Below are 21,189 nucleotides of genomic sequence, written 5' to 3'. Positions count from 1 at the left end.
CAATCAGACTTCTTTACAACAGGACTTTGGGGGCCTTGAATATGCTGATGATCCCTGTGAGTCCACAGGACAAAGCTAAAAGATGCAACATTTCCACAACATAATTGGCCATGGAATTCTCACTAATGTCACAAGGCACCAGCTTGAGAAATGCTAGTTAAGGGAGGCCGAGATTGGGGTCAAGGCAGTTCTGGGAAGAGCAGAGGAGTGGGGGTGTGCGGGAGCAAACTATTCTGGAACGAGGCCAACACCCGGGGCTCTGCCGCCCGCTCATCTCTGAGAGAAGTTGGAGGGACGTGACAGGAACCTCAAGGCTCCAATCCCTGCCTCCCACTCACTCAACCACCTCTGACCCATCACTTGGTACAAACAATTCTTCCAAACCAAAGAAACAAAAGGGCAAGATCCCCTACTTGGAAATCCTATCGCTAAGCCAAGAAAACATTTTTTTTACATGTTGAAGACAAGGCCGAGTGGGGCTAAAAGGAGGCTCCAACCAGGATCTCAGTGGGGAGTGTGTTCACACCCTTCTGTGCCTCTGGCTGCAGAAAGTCTAATTAGATTTTTTTTAAAAGAAAAAAAACAGAGTCTTTGAAGCTCCAACACAAGAATGTACAAAATCTGGACCCAACAGAATGGGCAAAATATTCCTAAACAAAAACAAAGGTTTCTTCTTACAAGCCAACTAACTGGGTCGTTGGGGAAGTTGACAGTCTCCACAGGGAGGCAGGCTCCAGGATGTGGTGAGCCCAAACATTCGTTCCCCGGGGCAGGCTGCACCCTCCGGCCAGACCTATTCGTCTCACTTCTTAACACAGAACAGGGAGCTGAGACCTGGGGTGACAACTCATTCACTTGTTTGTTCTTCTGTTGGGCAGATCCCTTCTGAGGGGCAAGCCTGGGGCAGGTAGTGCTGGAGGTGCGGTTGGGTCATGGAGACCCAAAGCCAACGGAAGACAGAGGGGAACAGAATACAAAATAAACATGTGGTCTTTGTCCCCAGTTCCCAGCAAATAGCTTCTAAAACCCTTGGAATTTCCTCAGTGAAGGAGTGAGAGGAGCATCTTGTTGTTATTCATAACAAGCCCCATTCAACCACAGCTGAATTTATGCTAATGAGATGACTCTTGTTGGGAAACCCCCCTCATAGCTTCAGGATGGGGCTCATGGCCAGAAAGCCCAAGCCTCCATTAGACAGTTGGAACTTAGAGCCCCACTTCCCCAACCTCCAGGGAGGCCAGTGAGTGAATTGTCAAGGCCAATGATTTATTAATCATGCCTATGTAACAGAACCTCTATAAAAACCCCCAAAAGGACAGGATTCAGAGAGCCCTCTAGCTGGTGAACTTGTGGAGGTGCTGGGAGGGTGGCTCCACGCCCCTCCCCCCAGGTCTTGCCCCAGGCGTGTCTTCCCTCTGGCTCTTCCATAGTTGTATCCTTTATAACAAACTGATAATAGTAAATAAGGCATTTTCCTGCATTCTCAGCATGGGTATAAGGAATTATCAGGCCTAAGGAGGACCTTGTGGGAACCTTGGAATTGGCAGCTAGATCAGACAGAAGCTGGATAGCCTTCAGACCCCGAGGCTTGTAACCGGCATCTGAAGTGGGGTAATCCTGGGGGTCTGAACCCTTAACTTGTGGGGTCTGTGCAAGCTCTGGGTAGTTACGATCAGAACTAAACTGAATTGTAGGGCAATTCAGCTGGTGTCTGGAGAGTTGGAGTTTGTTGTCATGGGGAAACAATATAAAATTACCCTACAAGTTTTACTGAAACATATGACCAGTATCTAGTATGAAACACCCCTTGACGATATCGATTAAAAATAAGTCCTATAACCATATCCCACACACGGCTGTGGCCCTTGTCAGTGCAGGGCCTGGGGTTTTGAGGCTTCCAAACCAAGCCATGGCTGAATGGATGGGAGTTGTACAGAAGAAACCAGGACAGAGGGGCTTTTCCCCACCTGGAGCTTGTATGTTCCCAGGAGTTAGGGGCTACAGGGCAAGAGCCAATGACCACGACAATGTCAGGCACGGATGAAGGCTGTGAAGGAAACACAAAGGGAAAGTACAAGGAAACCGCGATGACAGGCCTTCTCTAATGCAGCACTAGACCCAGATCTAGTCAGGGGCTGTAGTCAGGGGGTGCTCTGTACACTGACCTCCATCCCCAGGTGAGACTTGCATCCCAACAGGAAAGGGGGTCCGGCAGCAGGATGTCCAGAGAACAGTAGTTGGGGGAGGTGGGTAACGTCTGAATGATGAAAAGGAAGCCAGCCACATGGGGCTCAGGAGAAGTAAAGACCCTGTGAAGGACAGAAGCTGGGGAGTAAACCCCAGCACCCCCCCCCCCAGGAGGATAGAACCCTGGGCTTTGGGACTGATGGGGGCTAGGAACCAGAAGCCAAATCCTGTAGGGTCTGGAAGGTAGGAGTTCAGGCTGACGTTTGTCCAAGTGCAAAAAAGCATGCACGCCACGTATTCTCTCAAAAGGACCTTTACAAGACGTATTAACCAACATAATCCAGTGAAGAAAAATTGAATTAATATGACTGTGTTGAAGGGAAAAGGGACTGCTGTTATAATCCTGAACTGGCCTTTCCCAAACGCCGCAGACCATCCTGAGAACAGTGCCACGGGAACCGAACACTCAGGTAGTGCTCCTTAAAAAAAACAAGCAGCACACATCCCTTGTGCTTTACCTGTCTGGAATGTTCCCACTTTGGTGCCTGTCGACTCAGATGAGTCAGGACCCCTGGCAAGCCTGTGCGGGTACTAAACCAAAGTACTCAGGTGTACATTTCAGTGAGCTCGCTTCCCAGCCCCAGCTCAGCACTGTGCCCGATAGAGGCAGACAGCAAGTGTGGGAACCCGGACCCCTGTGCAAGATCAGATGACTGATCCCAAAATAGAAAGCGTTCAATTACCCAGCCTTGGCTAGGATGCCCCCTATTAACCTATGCACCCCAAGCATCATTAGCAAGCCATTTATAACAAAATTGTAATTGAGAGACCCAGAAATACCACTTTAGAGTAAGTAATTGAATGCCCCCTCGGTGTAAGATCGATAAAGGGCATCCAATTTCACCCTAGGAAAAACTTATTAAATTATTGTAGCTATGAGCTGATACAGCAGAAGAAAGATGTACAAAACTTCAAAAGAAATCTGGATGGATTTAAATAAATAGCTTCATTTAGGTAGACCATTTACATCTGCCCTCGGGGAGGAGAAAGGAAAAAAAATAGCTAATTACATTATTTTACTTGAATGTTTTAAGGGAAAAAAAATTTGATGGGTCTTAAGTGACCTTTACTAAAACACAAGGCTCTCTTCTGATTAGCATGTCTAACTGCTGACATTTCTCTTTGGGCTACGCATATGGAAATACATTTCTTCAAGGAACATTCATCAACAAGTATAAGAAGGAACATGTCTCATATTTAACTCAAAGATAGAAGATTGTCCCTGAGAGTGAGAAACAGCAAGCCTGGAGAGTCCTGTACAAACAACAGATGACCAGTTTCAACCTTATAGCTGGAGTTTTAAGCTTTTGATCACAATGCAGTCAATCACCAGAATAAAACAACAAGCCTCAATGATCCTCACTGGCTATAGTCAGAGGAAGGAAGCCAGTGAGCAGGTCTGTGGGCCAGGACACCAAAGCGGTATCCACCTGGAGACTTTAGGCAAGTCCCCGAAGTGATCTGGGCCTCTGGATTCTCAAAAGAAATCCCTGACAGTAACAGATCACACACAAAACTGGAGCCTGGGTGCTGGAGGTGGGAGATGCAGCTTTGACATTGAGCAAATCGTTCTAATTCTCCTGTCCTGTTTCCCTGCAGTCTGCCTTCCTTCACATGAATGACTGTGCAGCCGCTTCAACAAGACAGGGATACAAGTCTCCGCCCCTTAGCTTGAGTGTAGAGACTGGCTTCAGCCGATGGAATGAGGCAGAAGTGACAACATGCTAGTCCCAAGCCCAGGCCTTGAGACTCATCACATGTACCCACTCACCCTCTGCACCTCTGCCGTCACCATGGGAACAACATGGTGGCTTGGCGGCGCTTGCGGGTGGGGGGCTTGGTACATGATAGAAGCTAACCGATACACTCTTCCACAGGTTATAAGCACTAGGTGTTACTAAGTTAAACCGGTATAGTTTTCTGTTTTTAAGTTCCAAAAAGTGTGTTTATATGAGCAAAGTGAATCATGAGCGATTGAGGCCAAAGCAATTCATCCAAAGACCCAGACCCAACTGAATCAATGCTTTTGCCTAATAGAACCCCTTGGCTAATGCCAAAAGCAGATACGCCAAAACAGTGGTGGAAACCCAGATGGCAGCTGTTCTCGAACAAGACATAACTGCCCAAATGTCATGCACCAGGTCACTTTCTGGCAAAATGTGGGTTTATGACAACCTCAGCTGTTCTCCTTTGTTATCTGGACTACTGACCCCATTCTCCCCACTTCCTGATAAAGACACCTTACTCCCTGCCTCGCTCTGGGTCCGCTGTGATTTCCTCAGTGCTTCCTTGAGCAAAGCCCTTCCTAGAGCCTAGTCCTTAGGATGTCCTTGCCAGGTTGCCCCTTCCGCGATGACAGAGACACCTCATCTGTGCTTTGTCTAAAACAGGGGTTTCAAACTGTGCGACCTGCAGGGTCTTCCCGGTGTGCCCAAAATGTGTGTCAGCGAGAACACGGGCAGTTCTTAAAAACTAGTTTTAAAGCATCCTTGACTATATTGTAAATTCATTATCAACATAGTTGTTAATAATAACTATTTTTCATGCCATACAGTATGTAGTCTTACGTCCCACGAAATAGGGAAGAAACAGGCATTTCCTCTGTGATCGGATCTCCACAGGATACAGCCAGCCTCCCTTGCATCTGGTCTAGAGGCCGCATGATTCCCAACTCGGTAGAAAGTTGGGATGTAGCAAAAATGTTTTCTGACCAATCCAAAGTGTTGACAGGCTTTGGAGTGAGGCAGACCTGCATTTCCATCGACTCCTCTCCCTGCCAGCTGTGTGATCTCAGGAAAATGACTTGACCATCCTATGACTTTATTCCTTCATTTGTAAAATGGGAGCAAAACCATCTGTGTCACCTCACGTGGATGTGAAGGGGAAATGAGATAGGAGATATAAAAAGCTTCATCCGGCATTTGGCACCTGGCAGACCTAGTACAGGTGTTCTTTGCATTCTTCTAGGAGAAGCTCTCAGGCCCTTGCTCCAGGCCGACTTGCCTACGATGTATACAGAATGCTAGGCACAGGTGTCCTATTTTCCTGTCTGCAACTAGTCTGAAACAATGAATGCAAAGAAGCAGGGGCAGCAAGCGGCGGCACAGAGAAGGAGGAGGGAACAGCCCAGTTTTACGGCAGAAATGAGATGCTAACAAGCAGACCTGACTGGGATTATTCGGGTGCCCTGGACACCAAAATGGGGAGCCCTGGGGAGTCTAAGACAGCTGGAGGTGCTACTTGGGAAAAGCTCAGCCCCTTCGCAAGACTCCTCCATCCATAACCTGTTCAGTGCTTACCACGAAGGGTCAGTCTTCCAGAAACGGGCCTGTTGCCAAAGGTCTAAAGGGCTGGGCTCAGCTAACGGCTTTACGGATGGGAGGTCAGAGCTGAAAGGAACTGGTGGAGGGTTCCTGGGGACTTTGACTGTGGAGTCCTTCAGGCTATGAGAGACCTGGAACACCGCAAGGACGGGGGGCAGTCGGGCCCCAGGTCACCACCCGGACGGACTCCAGGGAGTCCAAACCGCAGATACCTGCTCCTCCAGGCATTTCACGACAAAAAAACCGAGGCCCAGTGGGATTCTGTACTTCCCCCAAGGACACGCAGCTCCTCGTAAAGAGCCAGCGCCCTGACCCCTGTCTCCCCCAACCCCGCCTCGCACCTCATCAACGGGGAGCCCTGCCCACCATCACCCTAGCCTGGCCTCGGACAGTCTGGACGTTCCTCCCAGCCCCTTCCCATCCCTTCAGAAACTCTCTTCTAAAGAACAGATTTGCACAGAGATACAGGACAGGCGGCCCTGGACGTGTGGGAGGTGGCCATGGTGGGGAAAGGCAAGTACCTCCTTCAGTGACCTTGTCGGCCTCGAGTCTTAAATGGTCTCATTTCAGACTCTGGAATTCAGACCCTATTCATCCTGCAGGCGCCTCTTCTGTAGCTGCAAAGTATGACGGGCACCACGGGAGGACAGGGAGTGGCGGGGGGGGCGGCGGGATAGGGACCAGGTTTGCAGAGGCTGGCCTGGTGCCAAGTGTGGGGCAGCGGACGGTGGGGGGGGCTGGTCCCTTCACAGAACGCCGAAGCTAAGACAGCAGGGAGGAATGGAAAGGGCCTCATAGGGCGGGGAGGCAGACGGAAGCCCCTTTTGTTCTTGCGCATCAAAGGGAAAAGACTGGAACCTCTACTCTGTGCTTTGAAATTTTATAGCCACAAAAGTGCCACCTTCCCAATGAGGCAGCAAGCAAGTGCAGGGGCCCCTGAGCGAGTGCTCCCCAGCATGTTCTCCCTCCAGTCCTGGTCACTAACCTCGCTGGTCACCCACGGCAAGTCACCATAAGTCTGGGCCTGTTTCCTTGTAGGTAAAACCTGGAGCCGGCACGACCTCTTTCAGCCCAGACACTCACAGGTGTAGGATTTGAAGGGACCATTTCCCTGATACAGACCCACTGGCATCATTTTTATGTCTTCTACGGCTGCTAAAAAGCCAGTGGTCTTGTAGCAAGCACTAAGAAGCTGGGGCATACCTCCTTTACGCTAGGCAAAATTTAAAAAGCTGTACAATTAGCTCAAAAGACACAAAAGTGTTTTCTCCTTAGCCCACACCCTTAAGCACATATTTATCAAGCACCGATTGCATTTGCTGAGGCAACAAACATGTGAAATACAGGACTTCTGGAACATTCCATCGAAGTCTAGAACACCATCTCCAGAAACAGGGCCACACTCAGAATCACATATCCCATTTCAAGGGCTGTCCCCAGCCCCCCACGCTCCACTCCCACCAGCCCCAAGAGTCTGCAGACCCCAGGAGAACCAGCTCTGCTTTGCGGAGCAGAGAGGCGTCTCACGACAGGGACGCAGACCCACGGATCTCTGCCGGTTGAAGGCTGGGGGAGGAGGGGAAAGAATGGGATCTTTTTTTTTTTTTTTTAAGATTTTATTTATTTATTTGACACACACACACAGAGATCACAAGCAGGCAGAGAGGCAGCAGAGAGAAAGAAGGAAGCAGGCTCCCTGCTGAACAGAGAGCCCGATGTAGGGCTCGATCCCAGGACCTTGAGACCATGACCTGAGCTGAAGACAAAGGTTTAACCAACTGAGCCACCCAGGCGTCCCGAATGGGATCTTTTTAATATTCCTCTGAGCTGGTGGCTTTCCGATACGGTCAAAGCCAGACAGCCCTGTCTCTCTGCCACGTGCAGCACAAGAGGATTTTCTCAGAAGGGAAGGGTGGACAGGAGACTCTGATGCTCATGCTGCTGCATCACACGATGACTTCAATGTGTACAAGATGTGCAAGGTCTTTGTGACACGGCTGACAATTTTCTTTTTCTGAAACCAGTTGGGAGGGAAAACGATTTCCGATGGTTCATTTGCTTACTGCCAGGGGTAATGCAAATCCACACTAGATTTAGGTACTAGATTTCCCACTCAGACTCATAGATCTACCGACAGCGGTTTTCTACTAAGGTAGAACCTACTGGAGATAAGCTTCTACAACCTGCTGCGAAACCTGAGCGCCTAATGCCCCTTGGCAAGAAAGCAATGACAGTTGCCTAAGGTAAAGAATTTCAAGGAAACAAAGTTTAGTCTGTGTTAAGGCATTCAAAACGCAAACTTAAATATCACCCTTTGTGCAGACCCAAAATACGGTTTTCAGGGACCCCAGAAGATGAATGCACCACGTGAGGTCCCTTCTTTTCTTTTTCTTTTCTTTTCTTTTTTTTTAAAGAAACAGAAAGCGTGGGTAGGGAGAGGCAGAGGGAGAGGGAGAGAATCTCAAGCAGACTCTGCACTGAGCGCGGAGCCCAATACGGGGCTCAACTCACAACCCTGAGATCACGACCTGAGCCAAAATCAAAATCAGATGCTCAACCAACTGAGCCACCCAGGTGCCCTAACGTGGGTTCCCTTCTTGATGGTAATCTTCTGAGGTCAGCACTGCGACCTCTGTGTTACATAGGGGAGATTGAGGCACAGTTGGCATGAACGCATACTTAGAGCCCCACCATGGCTAGCCAGCAGCAGGACCAAAATGCAACTGCAGGCCTGTTTGGCTGCAGAGCTCATGACCTCGCTCCCACACCGCACCGTCAGGTAAGATAGCGGCTCTGGGAGAAACCTGCTTAGAAACTGAGGCCGCCAGATTCTGTAAGAGCAGCCATCGGCCAACCCACCACCCTGTCTCCCTGTAAGCTCTTCAGGGCAGAGTCAGGGATGCTCAGCCCCGAATTCCAATCAGTGCAGAGCTCCCACACAAGCTTCGGTATCTACTGTGCCTGGCACTGGATGGGTACACACTAAGTCTTCTTTTTTTTTTTTTTTTTTTTTTAAGTTAATAAGTGAAGAAGCAAACCCAGAACAGAGCTTTAGCCACGTAGTGACAACAATACCAGTGACATGAGCTCCAACTTAGTAGGGCTTCCTTTTGCCCAGACACCAGGCTGGAACTTTTCAAATCACCCTGTTTATACATCATGGCAAGCTTGATTAGCATTTCCACTTCACAGATGGGGAAACTGCAGCCCGGAGAACGGGATGCTGCATCCCTCCTCCTCCCTATGACATAGAGTAGAGAGACAGCAGACCTGGGGATCAGTAGGCCTGGGCAGAGCACTTGCTGAGCCCCTTAATCAGCCACTGACTGGAGGCAAACCCCGGCACCACTCAGACCCTCATCCTCTTCTTCCCAAAGCAGACACGGCACATGGTGCAGTAATCAGGAACCTAGCTATGCGATATACTATTAACTCTTCTTTTTGCACACTTTCAAGGTTTCCAGCACCTGCCAGGTTCTAGCTGCCACTCAACAGTGTTCCCTTAACACAAACAGCAAAGTGAATGAAAAGTAGCCGCAGCTCCAAGTATAAGGCACAGAGATGACATCTCAGGGCCTAAAGAAGCCAGGTGGCTCTGCCCCAGCTGAGTCCCCAGCACCCTCCCGCCGGCTCAGACCGGAATTCAGGAAGAGGGGAGAGCCAACCCAGATGTCCTTCAGTTCGGGCGAAGAAGAGGGAGGTCTCGCATAGACACATAGCTCACATGTTCAAAACCAAGTGCAAATAAGGATTTTTGCAGATGTACAGCGGCACCCTTCAATGAATAAATTAAAGGCGGCACAATTGAATGGAGAGCAGCTGCGTACTCCCCACCAGATGGCTTTGCTGATCTGAATAGTTTTAAACATTGTTTTATTTTCAAAGATAAGCAAAATAAGAATCTGCTTAACCCTTGAATACAAAGAACCTCCTGAAAACACTTCTTTGGAATTTATTTCTTTTTGATGAGACGAGTGAACCATCTGATGGGATCACCATGTCCGAGGGAGTGTTTTAGGACAAGGTGAGATGGATTTCTCCAGGGTGTTGTTTGCAGGCAATGAACATTCACTGTCGGCCCACGGGCCTGGCCCTTACTAGCTGTGGCAAGAGGCGAGGACCACTCCAGCACCAACCCCAGCTTGGGTGTACGGACCCCACTGGTGTGGGGAGGTTCACAAGCCCCCCAGGGATATGGGGGTACACCAGCCCCCAGGGGCGTGGGCAGGTGCGCCAAGGGTTGCAGGAAGCTACAAGACAATTTGAAGCCCCCATATTCAAAATATATAAACATTTCCAACATAAAAAGCATTGTTTTTAAGTAAAGTTAAGCTCAGATTTATCACTAAGTGCTACAGAATCTGCCCAGAGTCACAGCTTGCCTTGCCGTCTGCACACTGCTTGGCGCCAGCTGGGGCACCCCACTGGGAATAGTCTTCTGCCTTCAGGGTGCCCTGGAGGTGAGTTTGAGAAGAACTGCCATCGGGCAGGGGGAGGAGAACCCACAGGAATGGGCACCTGTTCTGTGGCAGGCACTGTGCTGCCTCCCATCTCCCCTGATGACGAGGTTGTGCTAAAGGTACATGTAATTGCCCCATTTTGCAGATAAGAAAACTGAGACTCTGGGCAGTGATGTCTCCTATCCTAAATCACTCAGCAAATAAGACACAGAGCTGGGTTCAAACACAATCTGAACCCACATTGCCTGTCTCTGCACACGCACACTCACGCCAGCCGGGGGGTGCACTGTGGGAAGAATTTGCTCTCCACTTACACGTCTCCATCTGCCTTCCAAGTCTCCTCACATAGAACAAGCATTCCTTTTGTCACCACAAAGATAGTAAAGATGAAATAAAAAATCATAACTATGGAATAAAATGGCATGACCAGTGGAAAATGGACCGGGCCAAGACCCCCAAGATAGGGGTTCTTGTCTCTGAGCCTTGGTTTCCCCTTCTGTGGGAAAAGAGTGCACTCTTGTCCCCATCCCCAGCTCGGGTGGCCTGCGGGGACGGCACAGAGGCCACAGGGCCCCTCAAGGCAGGGTCTGGCGGCACAAAGGGCTTTGTGCACAGCACCAACGGGCCGTTACACGCAAGCCCCACTTCATCTCGGCATTTCCCAAGTTACCTCTGCATGGACAGCGTCTTCCCACTGGACTGACCATAATGCTCCACTGTCATTTAAAACAAAACAAAACAAAAAAAATCCCATCTCCACCTCAGAATGACGTGGGCCTCGGAGTGCGCCCCGCCTTCCCACCACTGCTGTGGAAACCCCGGAGCGGGTACGCTCATTTATAATTTACAATCCTGCCGGCGCACTGGCCAAAAGAGCACCAGGGGTCCCTGAGCAAAAGGAGACCCTGGAGGACACTGCCTTGTGCTGTCTGCTGATGCCAAATGAGACTTCGACGATGAAGACCCAGGACCCCGCGTCATAGGAGCACCCAGGCATCGAATGGGCCCATGGGCCTCGTGGAAAGAAGAACGTAGCGGCAGAGAAAAAAGACGAAAATGTATGTGAGCACACACACATGCCCATCTGGTCGCTGTGCGCCCCTGGGCACGCTGTTCCCCCTCTGGACGTCAGTCTGCTCACCTGCAGAATGGACGCCGGCCGCGGCTACCACACCGCCCCAGGCACTCGGGGGTAATCCACGCGGGGTGCTAGCTGCTGGCACCCGGCGCCCAGGGAGCAGCAACCAAGCCACCTTCCTTGCTTCCCCCCCTCCTCTCCCTCCCTCCACTGCCGCGGGGATCCCGGCTCGGCAGGGAGGGATGCCAGACTGTGTGTGAAGACCCGGCCAAGTCCGGCTGCGAAGCAGGAAGGAGGAAAGCTGCAGGGCCAGGCCTGAAGAGCCCGAAATAGGCCTGCAAGGGAGCCCTGCCCATGGTGACACGATGACGAAGACCCTAGTGCCACCAGGACCCCCGGAGACGAGCACTGCTTTTCGGATGGACGGAGAGACCCCCCAGAAGGAATCAAGTCACTCAAGTCAATCAAGTTAGTGGTTTCAAAGCCTCCTTTAGAGGTTGAAGAAACCCATTTCAGGTAACCTCCCTGCACTCTCGTATCCACAGACCCAACTCAGTAAAAGAAACAGGTCAAGCAGGTGTTATCTAGACAACTATCTCCCCCAGACACGGAACGTGGGTACGGCCGAGCCACGGACAAGGAATTCTCTTCTCCATGAAGCGGAGATACTCTCGAAGTGTTTAGCGGCCTCTATTTTTCAACAACCCTCCAAGTTTCAAAACTTGAAGTGTCATCGCACAGGTTACGTCCTCCTCGAACACCTCCGTTTCTCGCAAGCCACCTCCCTGCCCGTCTGGCTGGCGAACAGGGGCTGCTGCTCGCCCGGGAGAGAGGCCTCTTCTCCGCAAGCAGGGAAAGCAGGACAGGGAGACAGAAGGGAACTACACTGCGCAGGAAATCAGCCAGCCGGGCTGCGAGACACTTCTGGACCCTCAGGTCTCTGGACCCCAACAACAAAGGTTGTAAACAAAGCAACCTGGTCAAATGACCCAGAGAAGAGTGGAATCTTTTTCATAAAGATCTGGGAAGCCTTCAGGCCTCGTTATAAAGGTCAGGACTTGTCTGCAGAGAGAAAAAAAAAAGTCTCAACTTAAAAAAAAAAAAAAATGACTTTAACGAAGTCCTTATGGCTGACTCGCTATCAAGAAGTCTTCTGGTCTCTGTTTCAGCAAAATAAATATTTGGCTAAAACACACACTTGTTCAGACCTCGAGGCTGCTCATGCTCACAGTCAGTAAGAATTTTTCTTCTACACAACGCGAGGCCCTACGTGATGCTTTCCTCATCCCTGCAAAAGCCCAGGAGAGGCTGTGGAACCAAAGCCCGAGCACTGGACCTGGAGTCCACAGGAAAGCATGAGGGGCTGAGCAGAGCACGGGGCTTGGTGGCACCTGCAGCCCAGGGACACCACCAGATCCTGAAATAACCACACCAGCTGATGACTTGGGGCAGGCCACCTAACCTCGGAGCTCTGGGCCACTGGGCTGTAAATGGGGGACATCACGCACTCTCCCACCATGCTATAGGAAGACAAAGGGAGAAACAGCGGCCCTGGGTGCCCCCTCCACCCCTCTACCGTTTATCCCACTGCCACCCCCCAGCTCCCCAGGCCACCTACCACCTCCCCTAACACCACTGGCTCACGAACTCCGGTCACCCTTCAGATGTCCGCCGAGGACCTCCATCGACCCCATACCAAATCGGACCCCACGCTCATCCATCCAACCCCTTCCAGCTCCCATCTGTGTGTGCTTCCTGGGCTGCCCCGACCCTGACCATGTACCGGATCTCCACGGCAGCTAGAATGCCTCTTCATTCACTCGTACCACTATTTCCTAAAGGAAGAATATGAGAAAGGGAGGCAGGAGGCAGGAGACATATAAAAATACAGCACATCGCAAATAGAGAATTCCCAATAAATGCAGGGGGTGGTGGTGTTTAAAATAGAACTCAAATTTCTGCACGGTGAAATTCTGCCTCTCTAGGATGAGTCCTTATGTCAACCCACCTCCTGGTGTCTGCTGGGCCGGCTGCGGGCACAGGCTTCCACCACAGCACCGAGGGCTGGCCCGGGCCCCCTCGGCATCAGGTTCCTAACGCCTCCAAGAGCCGCCCCCACTGCCCCAGTTCCTCGGGAGCAGAAGCCAAGGCCACTGGGGCCTGCGACGGCATCTCATTCCCTCCAATGTCAAGTACAACCCTCGTTTTTCTAAATTAGCTTTCATGCTTAGGAACACACAAAATGATACGTCCTGGGAAATTATAGGATTCTTATCTGCGGCCAGGGGTTTGTTTTTTCCGTTCCGTTTTTACCCGTCTTCAGTTCTTACAACCCCCTTTCAGGCAAATTTCTGCACACACTTGGATGCCACCATCTCTCTGCACAATGCCACAGATCCCAGGACTGCGTTCACAACAAAAGGAAAGAAAGAAAGACCCCTGCTCCCTCCGGGTCGCTTTCATTCCCTTCCTGTAAAGGGCTTGAAAAGGTTTCAAAAACGTCAAGTAGGGAGAGTGCACTAAAGATCCCGATTACCTTTCTTTGATTACCTTTCCCGATTCCTTCTTTCTTTCTTTCCTTTTTACTTCTGTGGCCCCTCCCCTCCCCCCTCTTCTCTACTTCGGAAGAGAGAAAATACCAATCCCCTCTATAATTCAATGCGCTCCTCCATTTCATGAATCTGGGGGACTTACTGGGTTTTACGGGTGGGGGAAACTAGCTTGGGGTTAAAGGATTCTTGGTGGCACGGGACAGGGCTGGGGCAGGCAGGGCCTGTGAGCGGGGACTGGCTCTGGCAGAGAGACACGCACGGGGGTTGAACCCGGGGTGCTTCAAACGACCTGGGGCTCGAACCCGGGGCGCTCTCCCACCCTGGCCGCCAGGCCGTGTCTGTCCCTGCCTCTGCCTCCGTTCCTAGGCCTCACCCACGCCTCCTCTCACCAGGCCGCCTGGGAGAAACGACTGGACACTTTCACACAGCGATGGGGGCTGATCTTTTTTTCTAAATGTCCCTGCACCGGGATGACCTTCCACCTTCTGAGGACAAACAGTTAGGACCTGGCTGGACCGTCTGTGGCTGACTCAGTGTTTCTGAGGTTTTCACACCCTTTCTGCCCTCATAGTTGTAAAACCCATAAAACCCGAGGCTAAACTGCAGGAGGGGAACAAACCCTCGAGGTGTGGGGGATGGCCAAATGCGCTCACTTCACTACCTGGAGAAGAGACGGGCCGCTTCAGCTGGGACAGGGCGGCACCCTCCCTAGACTGCAGGTCACCTCCCTCCTCAGGGTGGCTCCCCCTGGACCCCCCCAGGCTCCAGGGCCTTCTGGACACAGAGCCTGCGTTAGCACACACCTCGGCTTCAGCCCCCTGCTTTTGCCTCATTCGCCCCCACCCCCCGCCTGCCACCCCACAAAGGGGCTTTGCAGCTGGTGCAGAGGAGCTGTTTGCACATCCCAGAGTCACTGGCTGGCCTTTTCCGAGCGTCACTGGGCCCATAGGCCCCCAGCCCCGGCGACGCGACAGCAGCCGTCCGAACCCCACATTCCGCACTCACACGAGGACCTGCCACGGTGCCAGGACTCCTGCGAGCAGCCTACTTCAAGCCTCTTTAAAATCCTCTTGGGAGATTTCAAAGAAGAAATTAGGAACATTGTTCAGAGGTAGCATGAAGCTCTAAGATGCTTATCTTTTATGGATATGCTCTGGCTGGTCATTTCCATTCACATCAGGGAAATGGCAGCATCTCGTTCAGCCCCAGCTGCTCTGTCACCGGGGCTGGGCCAGGCGGAGGGAGGCAGACCAGAGCTGATGTCTGTGCGGACCTTCTAACACCTGCCCTCCCGTCGGGCGCAGAAGCCACCAGCACAGCGCTGGACTCCTGTGACACCATCTGGTTTGAAGCTCTCGTCTCATAGGTAAAGGTCGGTCAGGCTGCCCCAAAACCTAAGGTGACTTTCGAGTCTGACAAGGAGGGCCGAGGGAGGATGTTACGTGTTGGGCAGCTGAGCCCGAACGGGAAGCCTCGGCTGTCGGGAATTTGGGGAGACAAAATTAGATATATGGTGACATCATTTCCCCCAAGTAGAGTCAGGCTTTCCACTTTTTTTTAAGGTTTTATTTATTTATTTGAAAGAAAGAGAGAGAATGAGAGAGAGCATGAGACAGGAGGAGGGTCAGAGGGAGAAGCAAGACTCCCCGCTGAGCAGGGAGCCAGGTGTGGGACTCGATCCCAGGACTCCAAGATCATGACCTGAGCTGAAGGCATCGCTTAACCAACTGAGCCACTCAGGAGCCCCAAGTTTTCAAATTTCCTTAAAAGTTGCATCTAAACTTGTAAAATGAAGCAATTAGCCAGATACTGAACGTCCAAGCTCCCAGAACCTTCGCCTGAGTTCTTAGAATAATGGAAGCAAAAAAGGAGCATCTGGATGATTCCGGGAGTCACTGCCTCCTGTCCTCACCTGCTCCAGGGGCCACAGGCAGAGCCAAGGGTGGCAGCGAGAGGCTCCACGGATGAGCGGCTCCGCGTGCCCCCTGCTCGGGAGCCGGGTGGTGGTCACAAGCACAGGGCCCATCCAGCTGGCTGGGGCTCTGGTTCTGGCTCCAAGGCCTGACCCCAAGCTCACCTCAGTTCCATCTGGGAACCGGAGATGATAATGACAATGTCTAGTCTAACCGAAGTGAAGGGAGGACTGAGAGAATCCACGGACGGTGCTGCGCAAGGAGCCGGGCACACCCCTACGTCCTCGACTAGACGACAGCACATCGCCCCCGTTACTACTATTCCCATTCCTACTAGCATTCCTGCTCTTTGGGTCCGGGTTTTGCTGACACATCAGGTAGGTCTCTGGTCTGTTCTGTTCTGTCTCGCTCAGCTCCGTGCCTCCTTCTGGCCTCTTCTAGAAGGCTGGCTCGCTGAAATGCATCAGAATGAATTACTTTGCTTTGCTGTCTGTTGCAACAACGGATCCTTCATATTCTAATCCAGGAAAAGAAGATCAAAACACATACATTTTAATGTCTTCTAAGTCAGTTGAAACAGAATTGCTGTGCTCTTATAAAAAAAAATTCTGCTTTCATATCGATGGCCATAGTCTTAAATACCAAAAAAAAAAAAAAAAAAAAAAAAAAAAAGCCAGAAAGACAGAGGAAACAGATCTTTTAAAAAAATAAGACCTTGTGAATAACTGCAAAGTTTTCATTAAAAACACAAATTCAAATGATTAAAGCAGGATCATTTTTATCTTTGAGTGGCAGGTCTGATTCTGGGCCTCAAGCCCACAAAGAAAGCATAGCAGAGAGATAATCCAAGCTAGGAAGGAAGTATCCAAACAGGTAGGAGCAAGTCCCTCTCTGGGCTCAGCTGCAGTCAGACATTGGTGGGACATGACCAGTCAGGGCGGAGTGGGGGGGGGCTACTCCGCCTCTCAGAGATGGGGAGGCGGCCCGTCCCCATACAGACATCTGTGTGCACATATCTTTGTGCCCCACACAGACATCTGGGGCCCAGCACCATGCCCCAGAGGCCCCTCCCGTGGAGACCTGGGGCTGAGTTTCACCCGGCAAAGGTGCAAACTCCCACAGACCAAAATCCCATTTGATTTCCCACATCCCTTAAAACTCCCAAATGTAGGAAGAATTGGGGTCGACCGAATCCCACAAGCTCAGATCTCATACAAAACAACGCCACACACACCATCAATACAGCCAAGAGACACGAGTCTAGCGAAGTTCAAGTTCATCCCTGCTATTTTCCGGACCCCCATCAGCCGCTGGAACGGATGACAAGGGGAGGAGGCTGTGTGAACGGTGTCACACGGCACGAGTCACTGAGTCTGGTCCTCAGGAGACTGCTGTCGGGGGCCCAAGGGCCCTGGCAAGTCACCCGCTGCCCCGACTCCACTCTGTGATGTCACCATCAAAGTCCACGTACATAAGGAGACCCTCGAACCAGCAGAGAGCAGAGCCTATGGACTGGTAGCAACTGAAGAGAGCAGGTATTTCCCAGGAAGTTCATGGTTTCAGATGTAGACACTTGAGTCACTGGCTTTAAACAGCCAAGCAGAGGACAGAGGACCCAGGACCCAGGACTCATGTCATCCACAAGCATCCACTGAGGTACACCCGAGACAGAGCCCAGCCTGAGGCCCTCCCCAGCCGGCCAGCTGGTCCCTGCTGAACCAGTCCCTGATCCTCCCCTCAGAGAGCCCCAGGTTTCTCTCCCTCTGCTTTCCCACTAGCACAGGACCATTCCGACTTTGGACACACGACCCCACCTGTTTCCTGGGGCGACGAGAGAATGCCGAGGTGGCCCAGGGTGCTGTCGGGAACAAACGGCAGAGGAAGGACCCGCGGACAAACCGAACTCTGCACAGGTGGGAAGCTTCTCCCTTCAGTGTATGATGCTGTTGAAATAGTTTTTAGACAGAAGAAAAAAAAAAAAAAAAAAAAAAGGAAACCTGCACTTAGAATTTTAGAATAAGGCACAGCGTTTGTCTGAGTTTCCTAACCACTCCCACATCAGGGCCCCCACGCCCACCCACTGGGGTCTCACTTAAGGGAGGCCAATCCCCCACTTCCAAGGGCCCTACTGGACCTTCAGACACAAGCTCCGAATTAACCCATCTGACAAAGTCCACCAAACCCCTGTGCGGACCAGGCCCACGTGTCGAGCTAGGGCCACCGCAGTGAACCCCACAAGCTCTGTGGGGGGGGCTCCCAGGCCAGGTGCAGAGGCACCCAGAATCCCACAAAGGAGGCAGTAAGACAGACGGGCTGGGAGCGGGGGGTGAGAATGCGCTGCTGAGCCGCAGGGCCCGCCGGCACACCGGTGCTCCCCCGCGCGCCCCAGCCTGCCACACCAGCCCGGGCTCCTCCAGGGGCTCCCACCCGCCTCCAGAAACACAGGCGCCAAGACCAGGCCAAAATGAAATCCATCCCACTTTCTGGGACACACACGTGTGGCTCCGTGTCCGGAGTACTATCTTTCAGGGCACGCATCAGAGCGATGCTCATTTCCAAAGGCAGCCCAGGAAGAGCGGGGCACTCGGGCAGCGCACTAAGGGCTCGCCCCTCCTTCAAAAAGGGACCTTTGAGGCCACGTGTAGGGCCGGGTGTGTAATCAGCCACAAACCCCGCTTTCAGGTGAGCAAAACAGCAGGAGACGGCGGGCAGCCCTCACCTCCTCCCGTGACCTGGCCGCTGGCTCCTCTCCCAGCAAGGAAGAGAGAGAATCCTCAAAGCAGCGTGTCCTACAGAAAGAGAATGTGAGCCACCGCCCACGCTTCAATGTTCCAGATGAAGTTCATTCTCATGTATTTTAGTCAACCTGACATATCCAAAACATTACCGCTTCAGCATGTACGCGCTATCAGAGCAATTAACCAAACTGTTTGCGGTGTTTCTCATACCCAGTCTTCAGAATCAGTGTGTATTTTACACTTAAGTCACATCTCAATTTGGATGCTAACTTTTCCCCAGAAGGACCTGCTCTATATTCAGAGTTCATAAAACGTACAGTTAAAAAGGAGCGTTACATGCCTGAGTTGCTCCAAACATTCCTAAAAAGGTTTTCCAATAACTGAACTGGATACCTTTTAACATTTAAATTAATTAAAATTAAAAACAGCTTCTTGGTGACACTGGCCACCTATCCTGTGCCCACTGGCCATGTGTGGCTGTATAACCGTGTGAGCAGAGCAGATATAGTATATCTCTATCATCACAGAAAGTTCTACTGTACAGGGCTGTCCAGGACCCTGAGCTCCTTAAAATGAGGACTGTTTCAGACCTCCTTCAGTCCGTGCCTTACCCAGCCTCCCAGCAAAGGCACTGGGAAGCCACTGTTCCCCACAACAGGTCTTCAGACTCACCTACGGCACTAGATAAAAACACAGGTGCCCAGCCCTGCCTCAGATCTACTACTGGGTAGATATACTGGGGACAGGGGAAGGCAGGCAGGCAGTCACCCCAGGGGACTTTTTTTTTTAAGATTTTATTAGATAGACAGAGATGACAAGTAAGCAGAGAGGCAGGCAGAGAGAGAGGGAGAAGCAGGCTCCCCTGAGAAGAGAGCCGGATGTGGGGCTCCATCCCACATGGGATCATGACCTGAGCCAAAGACAGAGGCTTGAACCCACTGAGCCACCCAGGTGCCCCATAGCCCAGGGGACTTTGAGGCCTCAAGCTAACAGCCACAGAGTCTGCTTCCTTCCGTGTCTCCCACATCCAGCCATCGCTGTTGTAAATCAGGAACGGGTGGAACCAGGACAGAGCACAACCCTCAGAACTCACCCAGGGCCCCAGCAGGGCTCTGCATCGGGGACGGTGCCTTGGGGACCCTGCCGTATCTCGTCTCCCCTTCAGTTTTCAATCAGCAACAGGAGACCGGCCCACTCGTGCTCAGAGTTCTTGTCAACACACGGGGACCCTCAGGAAATGCCAGCTGCCCCCACCCCCCGTTTGGACCCCCGGTCACACTGAGCAGCAGCCGTGAGGAAAGAAAGAGGTCCTCGCCCGCCCTGGACACGGGACGGGGCGATCCCGCTGGTTCAAGCTGCACCGAAGAAGGGCCTGCACGGAACCAGCGGGGTCTGGGACCGGATGGATAACCACGCCCACCCGCACTCCTTAGGAGACAGACCTCCCAGCCTTTATCCCAAGGCAAGCAGACAGCCAAAGGGTGCCAACTAAAATGCTGGATTCTGTGCTCTTTTCAGGGACCAACAAATCCCCATCCCCAAGTTCAGGTACAAAGACAGGCTTCCCGTGGCACGTGACTGTGGGAAGCAGCACCCCGGAGGGACAGGGGTGTCTCTGCAGGCATCAGAGAGACTTTCTCACTACCGGTTCCCATTCCTCCAGGTCACACAGTTCTGCAGAAGGACCAGCGGCTACTGTCCCAGGGCCTTCCTGTTTGGGGCAGGGGGCACAGGGGAGTGGGTCTCATGGTATGCTTGTTCCAGGCCCTTCCTTCAGGAAACTTGTGCGCACTTGGGTGAGAGTTGTATTCCGTACGATCATCTGGAAAACTGGCAGCGTCTGCGACGGCCGAGCATGCTCATTCCCAAAAACCCACAATCCTACCACCAGGGAGACGGCCCACAGCTCCATGTCCAGAGGCTCATCAAAGATGCGCTAGAAAGCTCGTAGAGCTAGATGTAAAGCCCCAGACCGGAAAGGGCAGTGTATCCCCACAGTCTAGGGGGTAAATCTGATTCGGCTGCAAAACAGAACCAACGACAGCTCGAGCCACACCCGGAAAGAAGCTCACACACAGTGTTGTGCACACGAGTTCAGAAGGAGGAGAATGCACCACAGGACCCTGTTCATGACCAGCCCGAGACAAGGGGAGACCAGCCGAGGCTGCGGAGGTCAAGACAGTGGATCCCCCGGCTGGGGGCTTGGTTAGGGAGCAGAATGGAGCCGGGGCTTGGGGCACTGCTCTTATTTTTGCCCTCGGCTAAGGGTGCCCCGGTGAGTTCTGTTCTGTTCGTGCAACTCCCTAGAGCTACATGTGTCTGGGGGGTCTCGCTAGTGGGTATCACACTCCAAGGAAAAAAGAGTTCATAGAGAAAGAAAGTTAGGGTGGGTGGTGTTCAGTCTCTGCCCCATACAGAACCAGGAGAGAAGGCACGGGCCCGCAGGCAGCCAGACACGGTGCGGATGCCCCAAGGCACTCCAGCCCTATCGCCCCGAGGAAGGGGACTGTGCTCCCGTCACAGGGACTCCACTTCCTTTCAGAGGCACCAAACCAAGGCCTGTTCTGCTGGCATTTTAGAAGGGTCAACAGCGCTCGTAACCACTTAGGGTTTATTTTATGATCCAGCTCGCAGTCAGATGGCTAATGACCTCCCGTTGCCAGGTCTGATGGGTTTCCAGGGACTTAAATGGCTCCTCCGGGGTGGACGTGGCCAGGAGGCCTCAAGCCCTGGGCCCTCCTCGGCCGCACTGGGGACCTGCTCAGCTCGGTGGCCCGGCCAGGCACACGGCAGGGGTGAGGTCCGAGGTGCGGGCTTCGGAAGGGCTGGCTCACATGTTTTTTCAGCCTCTTTCCATAGAAAACTTTCTGGGGCAGAG

At 52.2% G+C, this 21,189-nt stretch overlaps 1 protein-coding gene across 5 annotated transcripts in view; it reads right to left on the bottom strand.

Annotated features, from left to right (window-relative positions):
- CHST15 (carbohydrate sulfotransferase 15) overlaps positions 1-21,189 on the bottom strand; it is a 75,142-nt gene that overhangs the window by 34,466 nt on the left and 19,487 nt on the right. Inside the window, exon 1 of one of the 5 annotated variants that reach the window (XM_059172909.1) lies at positions 17,388-17,509. The exons of the other annotated variants lie outside the window; for them this stretch is intronic. The gene's annotated coding sequence lies outside the window, so the exon portion shown is untranslated. Of the gene's footprint in view, positions 1-17,387; positions 17,510-21,189 lie in introns of those variants that run through there. 5 annotated transcript variants of the gene reach the window in all.

This window comes from Mustela lutreola, chromosome 4 (genome assembly GCF_030435805.1).
Source record: "Mustela lutreola isolate mMusLut2 chromosome 4, mMusLut2.pri, whole genome shotgun sequence".
In the NCBI taxonomy this organism is placed as follows: Eukaryota; Metazoa; Chordata; class Mammalia; order Carnivora; family Mustelidae; genus Mustela; species Mustela lutreola.
Note: the sequence above shows the minus strand (reverse complement) of the source record. Positions and strands in the feature narration are given on the sequence as shown.